General features: G+C 40.1%; 1 protein-coding gene across 1 annotated transcript in view; it reads right to left on the bottom strand.

Annotated features, from left to right (window-relative positions):
• Positions 1 to 21,820, bottom strand: part of POU1F1 (POU class 1 homeobox 1) — a 101,661-nt gene that overhangs the window by 3,709 nt on the left and 76,132 nt on the right. Inside the window, exons 11-12 of the transcript XR_005602491.1 lie at positions 16,672 to 16,748; positions 2,595 to 6,626 (exon numbers count right to left, since the gene is read on the bottom strand). The gene's annotated coding sequence lies outside the window, so the exon portion shown is untranslated. The remainder of the gene's footprint in view (positions 1 to 2,594; positions 6,627 to 16,671; positions 16,749 to 21,820) is intronic.

Below are 21,820 nucleotides of genomic sequence, written 5' to 3'. Positions count from 1 at the left end.
TCAGTCCTGTTGTCAGTGTAGCCACTCACAGAATATCCTAGCAAATCCTCCAGGCTTTGGCACAGCCCCTATAACTGCGGAATGATGTGTATGGACACTTTTTGAATGACTTAGCCAGAATATGATACAGAGTGTCTGCCAGTTTTATGCATGTGTGTCTAAATGGCTAACAGTACAGAGACACCAGTACAAACTAAGACTAATGCAGTGATATAATGATCACTTTGATCTTGGATTAATTATTAGTTTGAAAAAAAATCCCACAGTCTTACAATCTTGCTCCCCTCTGCTCAAACAATGCCTAAATGTCCTACAACCATCCCTGCTGGCACAGCTCACATCCTGTCTTGCGTTCAGACATTGCAATCTACAGGAGAACAGGAGTGATTTGCCGTTCCTGCTTCACCCTCAGACCGATATCACACTCCAACAGTTTTGTCACCAAACATTGAAAGTCCGTCTTTCCCAGGAAACTTCTCATGAAACAAAGGAATTGCAGTACTGTGGCCAGTTGAACTGCATTCACTTCACTTCCTCCTTCTCTCGCTTTGCTTGACATAAGTGGTTTCAATAATATTTCAGCTAATAACACTCCTTATATTTTATTGGGTGTGAATTGTGACTATAGGAACATTTGATGAACACTCTGGTTTGCAGAAACAGGGCGGTGTGAACCCTTTCTTTGGCTCAGAGGACAGAAAGCATTTGCTACAAGGAATAGTGCCATGTTTTTAATACTACATACCATTTCCCAACTCTAAATAAATATATGTTAAATGGAAGTGAAAAGTTGTTTGCTGCAGTTTCATAAATGCCTTTAAAAATTTAACAACTGCTTGGGTTTGGTTTTTTTTTTGGTGCAGTTTTTTCACTCCTTTTGCCAAGAGTTTGTATTAGAGTAATAATATAATTTGCTTCTATACTAGATTATTATAATAATCAAAACTGCCAGCATTTCCCAGTTTCTTTTCATACTGCTCTTGTGATCTCGTTATCATAGGCTTTTCATTAGCTTTTCTTTGCTCATCAAAAGAAATTGTGTGTCTGGTGAAGGAAATGGCTAAAAAAATACTTCTAGAGCATTACCAATCTCTTGGTAAATAAAAAGCAGCCATTAATAACACTTAGCCAGCTCTTCTCAGTTCTCTGTGACTTTGTTCCTTTCCCATCACAGTGGGAAAGCAAGTAATTAATTCCTAGTGAAATAATATGTGGCATAGTAAAATGTGTAAAATATTTATATATGATTGCACTAATTCTCACAATGACCACACTGAGCTATCACCACTATTTCTCTTAGAGCTGGAGATACAGAAGCTGTGGGTTTAATCAGCTCAAGTCATGGCCAGAACTTTTGTCATTCAGGCATGGGCTTCAGTCATGCAACTTGTTTCGCCTCTTGTAGGGAGCAAGATTCATTGTCATGATTATTTCCCACTCTCTGGGTATCTCTGTGCTTAGGATGTGACTGCTTTAACAAAAAAAAAAAAAAAAAAAAGGAGGTCTTTAAGTGAGCAAAACCAGCATCCTGAAACTAGAAAAATGAGCTTAAAAAGGAAGATATTGCTCACTGTGATGATTTGTCCCTTCCCAGAAAGCCAGAGGAGGTGGGAAATGAAGGAGAATTTTGCTTGCACAAAAGCCAAAGCACACTACTGAATAGACATAATATTCCCAAAATCAGGGGTAAGAGAGCTGAATATTAAGCTCCATCATCTTTTTCCACAATGGAATTTTCCAACCAGTTAAACAGTCCTTACCTCTTACACACATGCATTATCTCTAACATCTGGAAGAAACACTGTGCCTCTGTCTTAAAAGTACAGACAACAGTGTTCTGGAGGAGGTGGGTCCAATGCAACAGTACTCAGTGTTTTACTTCATTAATATAAACTTGTATAAAAGAAAAATACATTAAGTGCTTTCTTCTAAATTCATCTTTCATATTTCTAAGTGAGACAAGGAATTATCACCTCTGGAAAGGTACATTTGAGCCAACATAACAAGCAGGCTAAGAGCTCTGGAATAGCTCCTGTAGCTCAGTATGAATAAAATACGTAATTCTCCAAGTGTATCAGTACCACAGCTCACATAAACACCATCAGTTTTCGGTGAAAGATTGAGGGTTTGGGGGTTTTTTTAAGCCTGCTGCAATAGAGAAATAGGAAGTGGTTAACAACACAAAGACTAAACCCAGGCATTTGACAGTCCATTACAATTTTAGAAATATCTCCACAATTTTGGTAGAGCTTACTGGGGAGTCTCTTTGCAGCCTCAATTCACTTAATTTAAAGAAGTACTAATTGCTTTCCAAATTAGAGAAGGCTGCACCACTGGAGAATCGTAGCATGGCTGGGGTTGGAAGGGACCTTGAAGGTCTTCTTTTTCCACCCCTCTGCCATGGGAGGGAAACTCCCCCTAGATTAGGTTGCTCAAGGCCTCACCCAAACTGGCCTTGAACACTGGCACGTTCTTTTACTGTAAGCAGCTTATTCTTTGCAGGCCTCTCCCAGAGATACCAAACACAAACTTATTTGCTTCCTATTGCTCTCAATCCCAGCCCAAAAAGCAAGCAGTAAAGAGAGGTTGCTCACCTGTTCTTGAAATTCTTGCAGAGAAGAGCCATGTGGGAAGGATACACAGGCAGCAATGGAGGAGAATTTCCTCTCCCGGGACAGGGAGCACAGCAACACCCCTTCCTAAAGCATTTTTCTTGGAAGGAGAATAGGAGCCTGTTTGTCTCCTCTGTCCTTACACCTAAGCCCTGGGGTCCAAGTGTGCTGCTGTAACTCCAAGCTAGAGGTGGCAAAGTCCTTTCACTCTGACTAAAGGCAGCTATTTCTTCCACCAATGGCATCTGCATATTCCCAATCAGGGAACGCTTTAATAAGCTGCAGCATCTGAGAAAGGTGGGCTGCAGGGTCCTAATTAAATAGCGACTGACATATCGCTTTTCAAACTAAACATCCAGCTGGGATGCTCAGGGTAGCACTCTTGGTTTGTAAACAACAGCACAGAGCACTCCACAGAGCAGCCCTGTGCCCTTCTGCCACAAAACACTGCAGAGGCTCCCTGCGCCCTTGTAACAAATGATCTAATGATCCTCAGGAGCAGGGAACAAGGCTAATTTGTAGCTCTCTTCAAGAGGCTAAGCCAGTTAAGCAAGACTTCTTAATTGCCTGCTCTTTATTATTTAATGCATAAGCTAGAAAAAAATAAAACCCTTAGGGCCAGATCCCAAAAAGTTATTGAGGTATCCAAGCCAGGCAGAAGTCAGCTGCAATTACGAACAGTGATACTAAAAACTTCTGCTCAGCTGCTGCCCAGCTCAGAAGGCTCTTAAACCTAAGTAGGTACCTATTTCAATTTTAAAGTTCTCCAGGTGCCCAGCATTCAGCTCCTGCACATGCCAAGAAACACTTCGCTCCTGACAGTGCCGAGGAAGCTCGTGCCAGCCCAGTGCTGAACCTCTTGAGAGCCAGGAGAAGCCCAAGAGGTTTCAGTCCCAATGAATGTTCACCTGGTGGACAGAAACACCTGAAAACCTACCTGTATCTCTTGAATGGGTTATAAATAATGTCAGCCTAATTATAAGTTACAACGTGGCCAGCAGACAGGCCTGCTCAAAGGCACGTCACAGGTCCAGCAGGTACATGAAGGAAAGCAAAGCAGCAGGGAGGCAATCCCAGTGTTCTCAGAAATACTCAGAGCTGCAACTTATTAAGGACAAATGAGGCAGGTACCTCACCCACAGCAAGGCAAGAAACATGCTTTTAAAACACTGCAGCTTCTCTCTTCAGACTGAACTGTGGGAAAAATGATCCTTTAAATGAGTTGGACTCAAGTCAGACTAACACTGAAGTTCATCAGCTGTGGGGTCTGAAAACAGTGGAGCAGCCCCTGTAGCCTTAGCCCACTCAGACTCCTGCCAGGAGTGTAGAGGGAGAGACAGGAATGAGAGCAGGAGCACTTTTTCCCCTCTTCTCACATTTCCCATCAGTGGTCCTATGCACAGATCACTTGAAAAATCTCGCTTTCCCAAAGAGCGGCATTTGTGCTGTGCAGTTTAGATATCACCATTTTGAAAAAAGTTTGTTGTTCTCTCTTGTTGCACATAATCTTATTCTCTTTGGTATCTGCTCGAGAGGGATGTGGCTCGCTCAGGAGAGCCTTTGGGCCTGTGTTCCACACACAGCAACATCTAATAAGATTTATTGCCATATTTCCTTGCTTTGCTGCAAATTCAGGTACTGCACTAATGGAACAATGAGATAGGCACTTGACTTGGTAAATACAGAATAAAAAAAGGCTTATGTAAGAGCCTATAAAAACAAGACAGTTCAGAATTCAGGCAGCTGCTCTATTCTTGATTCCTTCCATTGTGCCTCAGGATGGACAGACGTCAGCCAGCCAGATCTCTTATATGCATTATTGTATTCTGTGAAGTTTGGGCATAACAGAAACAAAGATGAAATGGTAATGTTAACTTTTCTGTTCATCTTCTGACACACTTTAAATCACTTCATGTGGCATTGCACTCCTAGAAGATTTGATTACTTTTAAAATTAATACTGTGTAAGGAAAAAAATGTCCCTTAGGCCTGTTGCAGTATTTATACAGGTAACTTCTCTGTTTGCAGAATATTTAACCTCAGCAGAGATATTCCCCTTGTTGTGAATGGCATCTATAGAGCTAAACAATACAAAAATCAGTCTTTGGTTCCAGGAGTCATTTTGATTTATGTCTCACTTGTTGTCATGGTCAGTGCCAGGAGATGACTCCAGGACAATGGAAATGGTAATGCTCCATACTGAAAACTGGTTGGAAGCAAAGCCTGTGTGGCATGAGGCTTCTGCCTCCTCAGAGTGAGGGTAGAGCTCCCACAGCTCTAGAATGAAGAGGACAGAAATTGCTACAGAAGACAGAATTTTCTGCAGATAAAAAGGTGAAAGGCTCCACCAGAGTCCTGGCAAATGTCAATAATGATTCCATCAGATATGAGAAATTGTTGAAAACATTCACAGAGACAATTATAGCTATTTTAGTAATTGAACCAACTCTTTCCCTTCCCACCTTCATCTCTTTAAGGACAATATAAACATCACCGTGCACAGCTGGAAGTTGCTCAGACATTACTGTCATTTTTTATATTTCTGTATACAAGGAATAAAATTGATGATCTATGAATACTAGTGTGAACTTCAATAATTTATATTTTTAATGTGCTAAAGGGAATGAGGTTGTTGCATTCATTCGTGGTGTCCTCTCTCAGAAAAATAAGAAAGCTGAGTGCACACAGTGAATTTAGTCAAATTAGAAAGTTAATCCATTGCATGGAGTTAAGCACCGACACATGACATGTCACTAATCAATTGTCTCACTATTAGGCTTTTGAAAAGTCCAAATGACAACTTGAGTAGGGTTTTATGGAATTTCTCTGGTTTTAGACCAGCCTTAGAAGGTTGTTAGAATTGAAATTTTTTGAGAGCAGTAAGCATTTTTCATACAGAATTGCCAAGTTGGAAACCCTGAAGTTTCTGGGTAGAGATTCCCATTTCAGAGGAAGGTCCTTGCTCTAGTGAGAGTGCAAGATACCACAAGAGGAAGAGGTCTTGTCTAATGGCAAACATCAATTTTTAAGAGAAGTGAATGGTTGGGAATGCTTCTCTACTCATTCTGCAGAGCATTAGGGACAGCACAGCTCACTGGGTATGCAATTAGCCTGATGCGGGCACTTGAAGGAGAAAACACGCACAGCAGGACACTCAGGGCTCAGAGGCCATCCAAGCAGGACTTACACTCTCCAGTTACACTGTGGTTGCTGCTCTTGTGTTAAACAGCTGAAGGGAATGATCACTGTGTTGGCTGGGATTCAGAAACATGGATCAGTTCAGTCAGACAGCACCAGCGAAGGGATGCTCCAGGGAGAAGAGATGACTGCAGCATATAGGCATCAACAGTGCAACCTTTCCATGCTGACATGAGGGGAGGATGTGAAATGCAGCAGGATTCCCATTTCTGGCAGTCCAACACTTGGTTTGGTACTGCAATACATACACTTTTGGATGATTTTGAATAGATGGTCTCAAAACCATGTGGCAGGTTCGAGAGGGTTTTGTAATTTGTTTCTTGTTCTCTGAGCCATGCTTAATTCCATGCAATATTGTAGCCAACCTGATGAGGGACTTGGGATGCTGTGAGTTATTCATCAGAAATAAAATTGATATAGAGCTGTCTGTTAATAATGCTGATTCAAGGTTTTACCTCTCTGTTTCACAGGACTCCTATTTTTAAATACAGCTCAGGTACACTGCAATTACACATGCCAGTTGTGCATCTCCTAGGCAGCAAGATCTAGTGCACACAAGTAAGAGGATTCATTTCAGTCTCTCAGGAGTCTTTTGTGGTGTGATGTCTTCTAAAAGAAATGGAGAGGGAATGCAGAACTGTGCCTTTAATTCATTTATTTGGTTTAGGTCTCCCAGGCAGTGATCAATCACTCTTCTCCAGAATTTCCACTCATTTTCTGGTGGTAAATTTATCAGCAGGGAACCACCTATAGTCCAGATTTTGAACTTGAAGAACTCATAGTCCAGATTTTGAACTTGAAAGATGTAGGTAAGAATCTGTGGGAAAAAAGTGAGAATATGAGTCTGTCAATAACAGACAGGCTTACTGAGAAAAGCAGTCCATCCAAGAAATTCTCTTGCAGTCTTCAAGAATTCGCAGATAAACCCCCGTCCTTTAAGAGAAGTAAATCCCATTTATGCTCACAGACAGTACATATTGGGTTTGGCTGCTGTGATATCAGTTTGTGTCCTGCAGATGGACATCACAGGCAAGAAGCTGAAAGGTTTGGGTCTGCACGGGACTCTGGGCAGAATAAAAACACCAAACAGGGCACTTGAGTAGTGACAGCTGGATATGATCATCCCCACTGATGGCCAGGCATGTCCATTCCCAGTGCCTCAGCAAACACAAGCATGGACTGGACTGTTTCTGGGAGGTTACCCACGAGGAAAGAGCTGTTGGTTATTTTCTCGACTTTAATACAGTAAGGCACTACTTTTGGTCTATTGTAACCAGAGCTCACAAGTGGGTGGGCTCCTAAATCATAACTTCAAATCAACCTTAAGCAATTTTAAGATTGAGCCCACCAGAATTCTTTATCAGATTTCTGAGGGCTTCTGAGCCTTTGGGTTAATTCCAGTTTGAGCTTTATTTGGGTTGGATTATTTGAAAAACACCATTCTTATGTTTTCTCAGTAACTGTGAGAACAAAATTTCATTTGCATTTTAAAAGAAAAGTAAGGAACGTAAAAAAACCAATCATCACATGACTCAAAGAATAGATGTGTAAACACAGCAAATACTGTGTGATTTGAAACAAGAATAAACTTTTTTGGTAAAACTGGTAGGAGCAAATTTTCTTCTCTTAATGTTTGAGGTTCATATTTGGAATTATACACTCAGGCTCTTTGGTAAATACAAGGGAATGCAGAGCCCTGCTTGAATTATATTTCTAAACTAAGGGTTGAGCTATAAAAGCCCCTTTTGCATAACATACAAGATAAGCTTAGATTTGTCCAAATCTGAATGCCACCTGATTTCAAAAACAGAACTAAACTCACTAGAGGATTTCTCCAAGAAATCCTGGAATACTCTAAACCTCTGAAAGTGGCATTTGGCAACAGCAGCATGGAAATGCAGGCCAGGCTCAAGGTAAGAATGAATTAATACAGTAACACGTAGAAAACCGCAGGATCAGAGAGGTGATAAATTCACTTTATGAGATCAACCAGCGGTTTCTTACACGTCTGCTACTTCCACTTCCAGGGTTAGGTTCTGGTTTGAACACCCTGTTAGTGAACACCACAGAGCATCACTGGCTGGAGAAGTCATTGTTTCTAGCACGGCTGGTGCTTTCTAAGCAGCTGCTCAGCCCACCTCTGTCTCAGCCAGCAGGCCGGAAAAAGAACATAATGCCTGTGGGGACACTTGTTGGTTTTTGTGGGACAAATTTCATAATCCTGAGGATCATGGGACAATTCATTAGTGAACCAATCTGCATTTAGCATGCTTTTCAAAAAAAGCAAACAAGGAGCTTTAATAAAAGGCCATTTTTGTTTCTTGAAGAGGAAATAGAAATACTGTGCATGCAAATTAATGTTTCTAGACCACAGTCATGCAACCTACTGCTTAACTCAATAATACTCTGAAAGACAAACAGACATTAAAAAATGAATTAACCTCCAGGCTGCAAAATTTTAATTAAAATAGATCTTAAATAGATAAAGGGCAAGCCTTCCAAAACCCATGGAATTAAATTGCTTTTATATTTCCTTTTTCTTCCTATAGCTTTACCTCAGAATAGTATTTTCATTATAATTGCATCAGCAGTTTTGTATTGTTCTTCAAAGTCAATCTTCCATAACTCAAGCTAGCCATGAATAATTTTGTTTCTAAAATGAAAAATCAAAACCTGGGCTATTTTAAGTGGATTATATGACCACTGTTCCTCAAGGGAAATAGAAATACCACTTCTCATTGTGGTCCAGAGTCATACTGAATATGCTTTTCCATGCTTGCTGATAAGAAGTTGCTCATCATGGGAGGAGAAATTCAGATGGTGACCTTAACCCCTAGAGTTCAGTAGAGTTGTGGAGTAATTGATCCTGACTCCTCAGTCTCCCCAGCCAAACCTGCCTTTTTCTGGGAGCACAGGAACTACAAGAAACAGAAAGGGAGACTAGTGAAATATTCCTCTCTGAACAACTGCAGGAAACACCTGAAAATTGTCTGATTTCAGTCTTGATAAGACAGCCTGAATTGCAGGAGGAGGCAGAATTCAAAAATGAGTCTCTGTCTTCTTTGACATAGGTAGATAAAGCCACTTCAGTTGAAATAGATCTGAATTCCTGATGAATCCTATCAAATGTGATCATAAAAACGTCTCTTAAATATTGAAACTATGAGTAACTTTTATTGTACATTGCACTAATTTTTTGTTTTATTTAAGGGGACACCTCTATTACCACACTGGGCCTTAATCAGTTGGCAGAAACATTCATGCAAGTTTAAGAAAGCCTACTGAGGATGAGAGCAGGCACTGCAGAAAATATCTTATCTGATTAAAAGTGAATAATAAGGACAGGCCAAATTGCTGGGGAGTAGTTGCCACAGGACAGTCAGTGATATGATGTCAATCAGGGGCGTAGCAGAGAAATCCACAGTGATGACTTAGTGATGGAAAGCCCAAAGAAAATGCCAACTCTCTGCTAGGCATCTATAATGTGGATTTATAAGGACAAAATGAAATGCAAAGTACCCAAGTTAGCTGAATTTTATTCAATCATGCCTTCTGTCTATTTATCTACTTTTCTTTTAAGCATATTAATCTATCATTTTCATATTCATTCTGTAACTGGAAGCAAGGTTTCCTTTGAATGATGATTTCATTAGGATATGTTCTGCCAGATAGCGATGCCTCCAGAGTTATGTACTACATTAATTCTGTCACTTCTTTTACCTTCTATTTTTGTTTCACACAAATTATGAAAAAAAACCCCCTACATGCTGATAAGGAGAGGATGCTATTTTCATGCATTTGGCATAATTTAGATGAAATTTGAGCCTTCAAATAATACAGAGTTCACAAAGTAGGAGTGCTTACTATGCTAACTGAATGAGGCTGTAGCTTATCAGAAAATTATTACAAAAGACAAGAATCACATTATTTAAAGTCAAAGACAAGTAAGTCCTCACCATTATTAGGAGCTCTTGGAAAAGTCAACTCTTTCAAAATAGCCTTTGGTGCAAGCTCTACGTGCTCCTTACCACGATCCAGTCATTCCTGCAGTTATATTAAACAGCTCTCTCCATACGAGAAAAACTATGAGACAAAGCTCGTGATAAATCATGGAGTCACTAGAAAACTATGTAGTAGCAACAAGCTCAGTTCATCTGCCCTGATGTAGTGTCCTCCCATCTGAAAGATGGAAGAGGACACACTCAGTATAAGGACTGAGCACTCAAAACATGCAAGAGCATTTAGGTTGCCCCAGCATGAAGAGGCACTCGCTGTCCAAAACCAAAAGTGAGTTAGACCCTACTTGTATCTCTGTTCCAGCAAAGAAATTCTGCCGGTTCAGTCAAAGCAAGAATATCTGGATAACTTTCATGCAAGGACCGTTTGGACCTTGCCAACAGAGCCTGTCAAATAAAATGTAGTGAATTAACCTATTTCTTCCTGCACTACAGCCTTTCCCCCACCAAGAATCCTGGGAAAAAGGCATAGTATGGGAGGGAACAGAACAGACAATTCATCACACTTCTCAATCTTTTTAGGCTTTCACCAGCATCATCTGCTGTCACGAGCCTCCTCCAGAGAAGAGGGTTTTGACCACCAGGCTAAAGCAGCACCCATCAGGGTACCACAGTGCTGAGCTAAACCCAGCTGTCCAAAAGAACCATTTCCCATTCCTGCATCAGGGACACTGAAGCCAGCTCTATACAGAAAAATAATTGGTTTTATTAAGAAGAAAAATGAGTTTGCTTTTAAATTTTATTACCTATGGTATATTAGCTCAAATTTGAAGTAGGAAACCGAGATGATGGAATAACTAAAATTTGTTGAAGACAGGTAAAGCATTTGTGGTTTTCCTAGTAGTAGGCAGGATAACTTAGGCACTCCTAATCATCATTTAAGGAAGTGTTTCCTCAGACTTATGGAAACAGAACTGGTATTTCTTTATATTTTTCATGTTCTCTGGCAAAATAAGGTAAGATGATAAGACTACTGCCATGAATAATAAATGTATAGGAAATAAATATATAACAAATTCAAATCAGCATCTGATGTGTCCTCTCCTTTTTTAGGATATTACACTGAGTGCAATATGAAAAACAAAGTCTATGAAAGAGACACCTCTTTAATAAGAATATTGTGTCAAGCCTTACTGACCAAGCCTCAATAGGGAAAAAAAAATCCTATTGAAATCATCTTTCAGTGCTCCAGTGGAGACTAGTCAGCAATCCCAGAGAGTTCTCACCAGATTTTTGCTGATGGATAGGTTGTTTGCAGGTTGGCATTAGTATTTATTTAGTGAGGCAGAAGTCAGGTAAGATAAATACTGAGGTGTGAGAATGAGAGATGGAACACCTTGAGTAACTTTTGTCTTTTTCACTCTAGTCACGTGAGAACACTGGCATAAAGTCCTTAGCACAGATGGGAACACATCAGCATGCTGATGATCAATGACAGAGAGAGTCGAAAAGGGGGAAGGAAAAGCCAGTGAGAAATACAATGCAAGGGAGGTGAGACAGTGCTCAGCTAAGCCCTGACTGTGCCAAACCCTTCCAGGCAGTCTGAAGGTGGGCTAAGGAAGCATCAAAGATGAAGGATCTTGTGCAAGATACTGAGGGAACTTCTGGTTGTGCAGCAGAGCCTTGCAAAGAATATCAGGTGAAGATCTGGGTCCTGCAGCATTCAGAACCAGAAGTTTAACTTTTAAGTTAGCCCAGCACTGTGAGATTTGAGGAGGGCAGTCTGCACTTGAAGGAGTGGCAGAGCTGGAGCCTTGTTTTTACCTTGTATGTGAAGGCTGCATTGAGGCCAATTAACTAAACTGAGGGCAGGCTGTGCGTCCCTGTTAATGAGAGTTCACTGGGACTTATGTTCTCAACCAAACCAAAGCACCAGTAGTAACCAAATAAGAATACAGGTCAGTGTTGGTTCTTTTAAGTCACTCCTCAGGATGAAAACAACCTTCTGCTTAAAAATACTGGAAGTTTTCAATTCAGTCCTTGCAAGACAGCAAAATGAGTAACAGTGCTGTTATACCCCCATAACACGGTAAAAAAGAGTACCCTGCCAAAAAACAGTGCCATGTGGAAGAACCCTGACCACAAGAAACACTAAGTTTGCAGGCCCTCATAGGAAAATTTTAGAAATGCTGAATGTTTAAAACCAGGATAGCTGATGTGAGGTTCTTTAAAGAGCTTCAGTACAAGAGCTCACAGTCTTGACTCCCTTCAGAGGAGGGGAGAAATGGTTGGTTGTAGGATGTAGCTACTCACATCCCATGGTAGGTGGCTGAAAAAGATTAGATACAATTGAACACTGCTGGGACACGAAGATACAGGTATGAATAGAAAAGAAAACTTACTCCTGTAAGTTTCAAAATAAACCCTCTTTCATTCAAAGTACTCAACCTTAGCACAGCTGGGAAAAAGCCTCAAAGTTTTATCCAATATAGCATTTCTTTAAGAACAAAAAAAGGCACTAAATTGATGCAGGTCTACAAATTGCTGCATTAAGTCTGCTATACACAACCCACGCACAATAACATAAGGGTAATGTAGAAACATGCATTAGGGATGAAGATCCCTCTCTCCCCCTATGAAAGCATGAGCTGAGAGTCGATGGTGGGTGAGTACTGCTAGCAAAGCAAACACTTCACTATCTGTGGGTGAACATTTCATGCATGCTCTTTATTGTAAAGCCCACTGAAAACTTGAAGCCGCTTTCCTGAAGGAGCTGTTGCGTAACCCTGACATCTGGGGTTTTCAGTTGCTGCCCTGTTTGAACAGGTTATGGAACACATTAAACCCAGAAGGCTCCACTTCAGCTGTTTACAAACCTTCCCCACTCCTCCACCAGCCCAGCTTTTCCAACAGGCTCCAGTTCAGTTCTGGGGCTGAAGGCTCAGGCCTGGCTTTCTTACATAAGCCATACTGCCAAGCCTGCAGCAGGAAGCAGGCCTTGTTTAAAACACCACGTTTTTAAGAGTCCAGCAGCATCAGGACTGTGTTTTTCAGAAGTTTAGTGCACTACTATACCTTTGGATCCACCCAAACAAGCTGCTCTGACTATAAAAATGATCTTTGATTCCACATATATGTGTAACTCCATAAGCCCATAACTTACATAACTTCCCTGGTTACATACACCATTCATTCTTTTGTTTGTGTTTCACTATTATAGTCAGGAATCAGGCAGTAGGTCCATACCAATAGCACTAATAAAAAATTCAAATGAATAAATCAAAACAAATCAATCCCTCTTTTCTGTTCACAGCTCACAAACACACTTTGAATTTATTGCTCAAAATAGCTGTGCATTTATCTGTGCAGTTCTTCACATGCACACAAGGTGCTCACAGCAACTCCATGCAAATATCAGAACTTCAGAAATTCAGAACAGGCTATCACAAAGTGTTTTGGAAGCTGAGACTGTAGGGGTTCAAAAAGCAGCTAGATAATTTTGAGAAGGAAAAACACAGCAAGTTTCTATTAAACCCAAAGACTTTTGGATCTTTGAACTCCAAATCGCTGAAACCTTGGGAAAAGTGCTGGAAAATAAGTACTATAGGTGTTGCCTCTGCTTATCATCTACCTCAAGCAGCAAGGTGAGCATTGGAAAGAGGTGACTGGGTGAAACTCATGACTGGCCATACCTTTACCTGGCCCACATTTGCCTTTCTTGGGTCTCTGTGTCTTATGACAGAGAAGTATCACTCTGCTTTTCTTGCTTTTCATGGTTTGTGCAGATATCTGCTACACTAAAAAGTCAAAATATTGACATATATTTATGGTAGAAATTCCCTTTTATAAAACATTCAAAAAGCTTGCTTATCTCTGTGTAACCATGGTATTTAAGCTGATTTTTTCCATTCCAGACTCACCATGGGAGTTTGTGATAACAAAGAGTATCAATAGGCTCAAAAAGCAGCTGCACATAATCATGGACTACAGGTCCATAAATGGATAATAAGAGGAACAGACAGGAATGTTCCCTTGATATCCCTAACCCAAAAGTTTTGACTCTGGGACAGCAGGAAGAGAATGAATCTCAGGATGTGAGCAGACTTATATCAAAAGCTATGTCAGACTTTATGTTCAAAACCCTCATGGCTGTGTTATTTGCTCCTTCCGATGAGGTTTACAAGATTCCATGAAGTGTAAAGTGGGTACCCAAAATGGATAATACAATGGATTAACCAAGACAAAGGAGGAACAGTACATTAAAAACTTACTATATAAAACATCACTATTCTTTACAAAATTTATGTTCAGGGAAGCAAGCTTTTATATTTCTGAAAAAAGTTAATACCTATTTACAGCTGCCAATGTGTAATCATCTCATTAAGTACAACTTAACACTAGCCATACTATTGACAGGAAATTATGAAAATAATTGCGTAGAAATTTATGAGCATATGGACAACATTGTGGTTTTCACAGCAATGGTAGACACTCGGACCTGAGACTTCATCTACCCTAAACAAAAAGGGTTGACTGCAGCTTAAGTAACTCTGTCCAAACTGACTTTAAGTGGGTCAGGTGGTAACAGCTGAGTAGCTGCAGTGACACAGATCTCAACTGGAGAGGGACCAAACCTCCTTGGCAGCTGCACTAGGTTCTGTGCAGTAGCAGCTATTTTCTTAGAGGGACCCACCAATTAGTCAAAAGCTAATTTGGGAAAAGCTACGTGAGCAGCAGCAAGATCATGAAAGCAGCAGGGTGGTGTTTGGTACTGTGCTACTTGTTACTTTCCTGGTACTGGGTAAGAGGACACTTGGAACCAAACAACTCTGTCAGACAAAAAACTTCAGGCCTACAAACACATTTACGGACAAGGAAGATGAACTACAATTTACCTGCAGATTTAAGAATGTTTATAGCTCCCAATGAAGTCCAGAATGTTTTGAGTCATTAACCATTAATAGTCCAGTCTCTCACAGTTTCTGCTTTGGCCACCAGCTCATCTCTGCAACTCTACTGGACCTGACTCTGATTTCACTTCTGCCCCTTTGAAGCAATGGAGTTATTCCAGCACAAAGTCAGAGCAAAGTCAGAATTGTGTGCTTCTCACTGCAGTGCCTACATGCTGACAGGATGTTATGAAACCACAATACCATTCCAAAAAGCACACAGCACATTTCTCAGTATATGGAATATGTTCTACAGTAAGCTAATAGTTGATAAAAGCCTCTATCATGTTGCTAATTTTATCTGTAGAAAAGCTACTAAGAAGAATGACAATCCTGACAGGTAGATTCTTCAGTGAAGTACTGAAGTATGTACAGGATGCTGTGCTTTTATTACCTAACCACTAATGGCAATTTCAGAAAAGGAATTCAGGCGAAGTGGCACATAAGAGGAGATCAGTCAGAAGAGTAATAAGTTATGTTATAAGTCAGGCAAGTGACTAACACTGACAAGAATACAACCAGTCAGCTGGCTGTGGTTTTAAAGAAGCTAGGCAGTATATTTACTGCATAAAACAAGGAAGATATTAAACGATTTGGTGGAACAAAAAGCATTTAAATCTGCAAGATCAAAGTCTATCACATGCTATCACTCTCTGTTTTATGGAATCCAGGAGCTGTGAGGAAGCTTCTAAAAAGTCAAGCAGAGTATCAGCTGCAGATTCCAGATTAGCTCAGGAATCTTGCCTCCCTGTGGTGTGTGTGTGTGCCTTACATAGCCGATGACACTGACAGAAGTTGTCTGTTTGTGAGAAAGAGCACAATTTTCTACCTTGCCTGACATATCACAAGCTGTGTTTTCATACAGCTGATCATAACCTAGTCAATGTCATAAGAACACATTCCTTTAAAGAAGTGAAAGGTTCCCTTCAACAACAGGATCCTCGTCAAAATGCAACTCTGCTGCTGGTTCCATGCAGCAGGAGGAAGGCCTGGAAAGTGCTGGATTCAGTCAATCTATAAGCACACCGTACAAGCCCACTTCTATTTTTGCCTTTGGGAAACGCCACAAAGTTTTTCTCAGTCATTTCGCAGCTGATTTTTCCAATGCATAAGAACTCGGTTGTCCTTGGGGAACACAACACCACAGCTGCCTTTTTATATGGGGAGAAGTATAAAGTAACCAACACCTCTCACATGCAGCCCTCTGTGGACTGGCTTTTGCAAACACAGGGCCACTTAGGCCCTAAGTGCCTTCTTTCATGAGGTATGTCCGTGCCTGCTGTGCACACACAGCAGCTCCTGATTTTCCATGGATTTTCCCAATGCACCTAATGCCTCCGTGGGTCTGCTGGAGCATGCCTGCCTTGTGAGGGAAGCAGGGATTTGGTGCACATGCACAGCTCGCTTGCTCCCTGCCTGCGTGAACAGCACCTGAAAAGACGCTGGGAAGGGGCTACTTTGACCAAACATCCTCCAGCCTGAGGCCTCCTAGAGCACAGGCCCTGTAAATATTTGTGTGTTTAATGCTCTCCAGAGCTAAGACATTCAGTGCTGCCCTGCCATGGGCATCTGTTTCACCATCACACGTTTCCAAAGAGCTCCTGTCCAGCTTACTGCTGTTCAGGGCTTGGGGTCACCCTCCCTGTAGGATCCAGGACATAATGACAAAGCATTCACTCCCTGTCCTTTATTCTCTACTCTCTGCTGTACTTTCTAAGCATCAATGTTTTTACCAAATTGAAATCATCCAAGCCTAAAATTAAAATGACATACTTTAAACTATGTGTAGCAGTTTCCTATTCACTTTCACAAATCTAAGCATTATAATAATTGTTGTTTATACAGTCAAACAAATTCCAACCAAAGCAACAGATTTCAGTCAATCCAAACCCAGAATGTTTACAAAAAAATTTATAATTCACAGAGATTACCCAGAAACATCTTTTCCCCTCCTTACCTCTGTCCCTGCTCAGGTTAGGAACCAGAGAATTTCATTGCTGCAGGCAGTCTGGTCTCCAGCTTTGAAAGGGAAACCTGCAAGACAAGGGCTCTATAAAGGAGTGGTACATGATAAAGAAGACACAGGAGCATAACAAATACAGATTTCTAGAAACATGCTGGAAGCTGAATTTCTTTCCCTGAATTTACTTTGGAACAGTGAGAGCCTTTGAGCAAACAGAAACCTTCTTCACTGAAGCAGTAAATGCCATTTCCCACATAGATTGCATACAAATCATGAGAGAAGTTTTGAGCCATTCAAATCGTTGCCATATCATTTCAAGCATTCATTTATTATACAACTTATTTATCAAGTCAGTCTTCACACTTTGCAAATAAAAAGCGTCTATGTAGGAATGGATGAGTAGGAATTACTTGATGAATTTCAGAGAACCAAAACCTGTACAGTGACCACTAAAAACCAGTTTGCAGGGCATGAGACCTCAGTCAGGGGCACAAGGAATCATGATGGGAGAGGCAGCTTCCAGAGCATTTACCATGGAGCAAGTCTGGAGCCTGCAGGATGCCAGGTCATGATACAGGGGACAAGATGATTTTTGGCAAGTGTCATCTGGTGCGTAGTATCTATGGTGATGGTTGTACAGGTATTAATGAGAAAGTATGTAACCACTTAAAGGAAATTACACTTTTGAATTTTAACCAGCTAATAAATCATCCCAGAGACCCTGGCTAAGTACTTGAGCAAATCATAAAAATTTCTGAAATGGAAGCATAGAACATATTACATGCAGATTTCATTAAAGCACCTGGTACAGAGAATCATACCTTTACATATGAAAACATATTTTTCAGTTAATGATAGAGGCTAGCACAGTGAAGCTTTATGGGTATAATTATTATTGCCAGATTGATCATTTTCAAAAATAACTGGATTGCCCATAGCAGACAGTCCCCCCAGCAGAAAAAATGAAAGGCAAAATGCCAAGTTAGAAGATAAAATTTCACTGGACAAGGATATGTAGCTCTACTTGCCTGGAAAAAACTGTAGGATGTACATCTGGGCTGCACCACTGATAGCTCTACCCCTTCATGACCACTGTGGTGGGAAGAGATGCTGCCTCCTTGAAAAGTAGAGTGTCATCAGGTGGGATGACAGTGGGACAAAAGACATGGTCCACCATTTTTTAAGGTCTCAGTACATTAATTGAGATATGAGTAACTCAGTAATGATGTATTAAAGAAGTGAAAATTGATGATGCTTTCAAGGACAGGCCATGCAAGCAGTGACTGAGAGCTATTCTCATCTGTTAGCTCTGTACATGATTACATGAAATAAATTGTTCTCTTGCCAAAGATGGGATGTTGCCATCAAGAAATCCTCACAGCTGGCAATTCGGTAGAGTTTAAAAAGTAACTGTATCCAGGCCCCACCTTTATCTGCACAGAGGTACTTGTTTGGGGTCAAGTCCCATGTGGGACATCAGAAAGGTAGCACAGGGAAATATCTCTCAATTGTGTTCACTGGGATTGTGTGGATAGAAAGTCATGGTTCAAAGCTGGTGTTTATTAAAGCTTCTAGAATTAGAGAATACAGATGTTTTCTTTATGTGCATAATGTAAACTCTACATTGTGTAAATATAGTTACAGTGAAGTGAAAGTGTCCAGCACATAATTTTTCTGTGTGACTATTCTGAACTATTTTAACTGTTATTTTCAAAAACCATCTATGAAGATAGCTTAGCAAAGTGTCTACAAGGAAATTTGATTGACTATGGTGCAGTGTATCTCATTTTTTTCATGCTGAAAAGATGAAAACATTAGAGGATTTCTGTAAAAGCACTGCACAAGTGCTAAGAAGCCACCTGTATAATTTGTTTTTGTAACTTGGTGTGTTGACAGAGAATTCTTGATCTCAAAGGATATGATTAATTGTGGGCTGGGGGGAGGTTTCCTTGGTTTTATTGGTCCTGCAGAACACATTGGAGCAGATTTGGCCCCATAATAAGTTCACTGAGTTCCCAAACAGAGGCAGGTTCCATCCAAGCAGCTCGAACTGATTGTGCCCATACGGATGGGCTGTAAGGACTCAGCCACGGGGCCAGAGGGAGTCAGGAGGAGAACAGGACAGTCTAACCCACCTGCAGTTGAAGCTGGTAACATAAACATCTGTATTGTGCTGGACTGTTCCTGCCTTGGTATGGATTTGAACTCACAAAAGGAGGACTGTGCCTGTAGGCACTGAGGTGTGGCACAGAGGTGTCCAAATTATCTCTCAGCATAGCAGCTTGGGCATCCTAGTGGAGACATTACAATGCAGAGACCCCAGCTTCTCAGCAGGGTGATTTAATCTGCAAGAGCTCTGTGCTCCTGTCACTGTCAAAGAGGCACTCCTGAACTATTTTTCTTGAACTTCGCCTGTTTTATATTAATGGGTTTCCCTGCTTGAGGTATTTTAATTGTGTTCTATTGCCAAAGGCTTTATAATACCTTGATGATGTTTTATGTAGAAACAGAAGTTTCTGGTTGCTTGAAGACTGAGATGACACCCTGAGTAATTGCACAGCTTAGGAAGATGATATCTGAGCATATGCCTGACAATTTCACATTCGCATTTGATAACCTCATAATTTATATGAATAATCTAAAACCACAACAGAAATGCCCCAGTGGCTCTGATGCATTTATTTTTAAAGGCAATTAGCATACAGGCTTCCCGACACTCCCAGCTATCTAGCCAGCTTTTGATACAAATTAACTGGATGCTGATAAAGAATAAAAGAGCTTGATGTGGCTGGTCTCTCCTGAATTGTCCTTTACTGGTACTCTTTGGCTAAATGAGATTCCCATATCCATTGAAGCATGGTCAGTTTGTGGCAGGGCAGTATTTGGTGAGGTGACAATTTCAAATCATCTTTCTGCTTTGTTTTAATGCATTTAATTTTACTTTAATTTTTATTTTACTTTAATCCAGCTCACAGGATTGTCCCACAAACAGATTGGAAGACAGGGACAAGATCTGTGCCACAGCAGGGGAAACAATTTGGGAAGCTGGCTGCCTAACATTGTCTAACATGTTGTCCTGAAAATTATAGTATATTAGCACAGTTCCTAAGGAAGGAATATATTCAAAAGAAAGACTTAGTGTAGAGTATATTTTCCTGCCTTACTTTTTTTTTTCAATTTTGGGAGAAAGCTGTACTAATGCCATCTTAAAGTCTGAAATGGAAGATAAACCATGAATAAAGTTAAGTGGAAAATATTACTTATAGATGAATGAAGATGCTCTAATTCTCCCTTCCAGCCTTACTAGCACTGTTGAGTGAAATACACTTTTCCCTCACATCTGACATGGTAACTACTATGCAGCTGAGCAGCATTCCTGTTTAGATGAAGACTTCATCCAGTCCTGATAAAACTACTGTTACTTCATGCAATACAGATACTGCTCTCATTGAAACCCATCTTATAAGCTCGTTATATTTATAATATATGTACAAAGTCGACCACAAAAGCCAAAGGAATGCTGCATGGAAAGCTTGAAATTTTATTATTTACAGAGATTCCACCACTATGTAATCTCAGTTTTCACCTCTCAATGGTTTTTGCAGACCTTTATGGGAAGATGCATACACAGATAAGATGCTCAGATAGTGGCAACCTGAACATCGGGCTCCAGTCAGAACTGAATCAGTTTACACTACCTCAAGGTTTGATCCAGGCTTCACATTGCTCTAAAGCTTCTTGTTGCTCACTGAAGCCAGTGTTCAGAGTTTGCAGTGTTACCATGTGCTGCTGTAAAGATAGTCTGGTTGCCAGAAACAGGGAAGGATGTGTGTGTGAAAGAAAGAAGCAGCAGGAGCAGAGGAACCTTCCACTCACAAAGGTTGGTAATTTTCAGGAAAATGTACTTAGTAATTAAAAACAAATGGAAATATATGATGAAAACTATGTATTAACAGAATTGGCTGTTTAGAAATAAAATGTTTTCTTTGAGATTTTTTCCCCACTATTTATCAGCAATTTTAAACAAAAGTGAAAATTTAAAAATTATTTAGATGACTGCATGAATTTATCAACATGAAAAGAGATGACATAGCTGAGGTAAAAATGTATGATTGCTTAGTGAAGAGTAAGAGTCCAAAAAATGGAACAAACCACAACATAAACTGACATGATATTATTAATTGACGTTTGTAGAGTCTATTATTCTATATTCAGCTAAATATGACTTTGATTTTCTATTTTTTCCAACATTCACCATATTACACTACTGTGCATTTCCCTTTTTTTGGCACAAAAAAGCCCCAAACACCATTAAAATGCACACGCAAATGAGTCAAAGCTCCCATGGAGCTTTACTACATCAATAAATGTTAAAGAATTCCCTTTATTTTTGCATTTTAAATAAAGTTGATGTTTTGCTCTGCTTAGAGATTGGGATGGCTTTTCAAGATTCCAAAACTTCTTACCTTTGTTTGAACTGTTCCACCAGTACTAATCTTTCCTCTCTGGCTTTTAAATATTCAGGATCTCATTAGCAGATTAAAAATGCTGATGATTTTTAAGCAGTTGTGAAAACCATGGCATACATTTTCCTTCATCTTTTCTAATTTGATATGGAAGTTTCTCTTTATGAAAAAAATACTGGGAAAGCTGTGAATTATCCTGTACTGAATCTCACAGCCACCTTGGTAAAGAGGGATTTGAAACAAAGTCCACTTCTATACACTTATTCTAGTCCTTGGATGAACAGATTTATTTTGCTAAAGCAAAGCAGGGCAACAAAAGGTAACAAGTAATTTAAAAAAATACATTTAGTAATCAAAAAAATTAATTCTCTTTGATGTAAAGTGGCCATCATCCAGTGAAGCCACAAATAAGCTTCAGGATTTATAAATGCAAGTCCACTTACTGACCAGAATTTCAGTTTTTAAGGTCTGTCTCTAGCAAGGAAACGTACTATATTTGAAACAGCACATGCTTCAGATATATATATATCTCCTCATGCCACATGTTTTACTGTATTATAGAACTAGAGAAAGGGGGGAAATTAAAAAAGAAATAGTTACTGCTGGTCATACACAAAAGACTGCACAATACTACTGATTAGACACCACTAAAATATGTAATTAGGAACAACTTCCGT

Source organism: Corvus cornix, chromosome 1 (assembly GCF_000738735.6).
Source record: "Corvus cornix cornix isolate S_Up_H32 chromosome 1, ASM73873v5, whole genome shotgun sequence".
NCBI lineage: Eukaryota > Metazoa > Chordata > Aves > Passeriformes > Corvidae > Corvus > Corvus cornix.
This window is presented reverse-complemented; position numbering and strand designations above follow the sequence as displayed.